The sequence below is a fragment of the Chrysochloris asiatica genome, unplaced genomic scaffold (genome assembly GCF_000296735.1).
Source record: "Chrysochloris asiatica unplaced genomic scaffold, ChrAsi1.0 scaffold00130, whole genome shotgun sequence".
Taxonomy (NCBI): domain Eukaryota; kingdom Metazoa; phylum Chordata; class Mammalia; order Afrosoricida; family Chrysochloridae; genus Chrysochloris; species Chrysochloris asiatica.
The window spans coordinates 1,217,088-1,219,828 of NW_006408648.1; the positions used below are offsets into that span (position 1 = coordinate 1,217,088).

General features: G+C 33.6%; 1 protein-coding gene across 1 annotated transcript in view; it reads right to left on the reverse strand.

The window, feature by feature from the left end:
• PARP9 (poly (ADP-ribose) polymerase family, member 9) overlaps positions 1-2,741 on the reverse strand; it is a 66,109-nt gene that overhangs the window by 54,566 nt on the left and 8,802 nt on the right. The gene's annotated exons all lie outside the window — the stretch shown is intronic.

Genomic DNA, 2,741 nt, shown 5'->3' on the forward strand with positions numbered 1-2,741 from the left:
AGTACATTTGATTTTTGGATGTTGATCTTGTAACCTGCCATTTTGCTGCATCTTTCAATGAGTTCCAATAATTTTCTTGCAGAGTCTTTGGGATTTTCTAAGTATAAGATCATCTGCAAACAGAGTTTTACTTCTTCTTTGTGAATTTGGATGATTTTAATTTACCTTTCTTGTCTTATAACTCTGACTAATATTTACAGCACAATATTGAATAGGAATAGTGATAAAGGGCATCTTTTTCTGGTTCCAATTTACAATGGGAATGCTTTTAGTTTCTCTTCATTGAGAATGATGTTGGCTGTAGGTTTCGTATCTATGCCCTTAATTATGCTGTGGAATTTCCCTTCTACTCCTATTTTGTTCAGTATTTTTATCAGGAATATGTGTTGAATTTTATCAAATGCTTTTCCTGCATCAATTGATATTCTCATGTTTTCTTTTTTTCCTTTGTTTTTATGTTGCAGATTATGTTGATTGTTTTTCTAATAAATAGAACCATTCTTGCATACTTGGTATGAATCTCACTTGGTCATGATGTATTATTTTTTTCTGATATGTTGTTGGAATCTACTGGCTAGAATTTTGTTAAGAATTTTTGCATCTATGTTCATGAGGTCTATAATTTTCTTTTTTAGTGATGTCTTTGCCTGGTTTTGGTATCAGGGTTATGCTTGTTTCATAAAATGAATTTGAGAGTTTGCTTTCCTTTTCTATATTTTTGAATAGTTTGAGTAGAATTGGTGTTAGCTTCTCTTTGAATGTTAGGTAAAATTCACCAGTAAACTCACCTGAGCCTGGACTGTTTTTGTTGGGAGTATTTTAATGACTTGATCAATGTCTTCTTTTGCTATAGGTCTGTTCAAATTTTCTACATCCATTTGTGTTAGTTTAGGTAAGTCATGTGTTTCTAAAAATTTGTTCATTTCTTCTAGATTTTCAAATTTGTTGGAGTACAATTCATTGTAGTATTGTGTTATTATCCTTTTCATACCTATTGGTTCTGTTGTGATGTCACCCATATAATTTCTTATTTGTTTTATTTGCATCTGCTTCATCTTTTCTTTTGTTAGATTTGCCAATGAATTTTGGAGTCTTGTTTTTGACAATGCCTTCAGTGCAGCTTAGAATTCTTCCTTCAATGCCTTTAGCTTTTGATTACGTGCTACATCCTGAAATGGCTGAGTGTCAGCCAATTCTTTTTGGTACAATGCTCTCTATATTCCTCCCAGCTTCTTTTGGTGTTTCCTGCATAGTTCATTATTTTGCCCATACAATCCTTCAGTATTGAAATTTAAGGCTTACATTTTTTCTTCAGTTCTTTCAGCTTGAGAAATGTTGAGCATATTCTTCCCTTTTAATTTTCTAACTATAGGTTTATACATGTCATTTTAATACTTTACCCTTTGAAATTTTTTGTTCCACTTTTTAACTTCATTATTTCTTACAGTCATTTTAGTTTCCCTATATCCAAGAGCAAGTTTCAGAGTCTCTTCTGACATCCTTTTTGCTCTTTTCTTTCTTTCCTGTCTTTTAAATGATCTTTTACTTTCTTCATGTATGTTTTTCATGTCATTCCACTTATCTAGTCTTTAGTCATTAGTGTGCAATACATCAAATCTCTTCTTGAGATGGTTTCTAAATTGAGGTGGGATATACTTAAGTTCATATTTTGGCTTCCATGGACTTGTTTTAGTTTTCTTCAGCTTAGGCCTGAATTTGCATATGAGCAACTGATGGTGAATTATACAGTCTGCCCCTGGCCTTGTTTTAGCTGATGATATTGAACTTCTCTGTTGCCTCTTTCCATAGATGTAGTCAGTCAATTTGATTCCTGTTTGTTCTACATGGTGAGGTTCACATATATACTATTTATGTTGCTGAAAAAAGGTATTTGCAATGAATAAGTTATTGGTATTGCAAAATTCTATCATGTGATATTCCAGCTTCATGCATTTCTATCACCAAGGCCATATTTTCCAACTACTGATCCTTTCTTTTTTGTCAGTTTTCATATTCCAATCACCAGTAATTGTCAATGCATGTTTGATCAATTTCAGACCGCAAAAGTAGATAGAATTCCTCAATTTTTCCACCTTCGGCTTCAGTGATTGGTATGTAAATTTGACTAATAGTTACATTAAATGGTCTTCCTTATAGGCATATGGATAGTATCCTATCATTGATAGCCTGTATTTTCAGATAGTTCTTGAAATGTTCTTTCTCATGATGAATGTGCCACAATTCCTCTTCAATTTATCATTTCCAGCATAGTAAATCATATGACTGACTCAAAATGGCTACCACCAGCCCATTTCAGCTCACTAATGCTTAGGATAGCAATTGTTATATGTCTGATTTCATTTTTGACTTCTAATATTTCTAGATTCATACTTTGTACATTACACATCCTGATTATTATTGGATGTTAGCAGTTGTTTTTTCTAATTTTGAGTCATGGCACATTAGCAAATGAAGGTCCTGAAAACTTTGCCCTATCCATGTCATTAAGGTTGACGAATTAGAATTAGGCAGGTTCTATTTGGCACTCAATAGCTGAGCAAGGGGGACTAATGAGTCATCACTGTTGGACAATTCCAGCTGTAGAGCTACAGTCAGAAGAGTCCTATATCTTGAGACTATAAGAAAGGATCAGAGGCACTGGATACCCAAATGGGGGATGGGGGGACTACAAAAGCAAGAATTAACTGGCTTACAAGCTTTCAAGAGGGAACCTAGAGCTA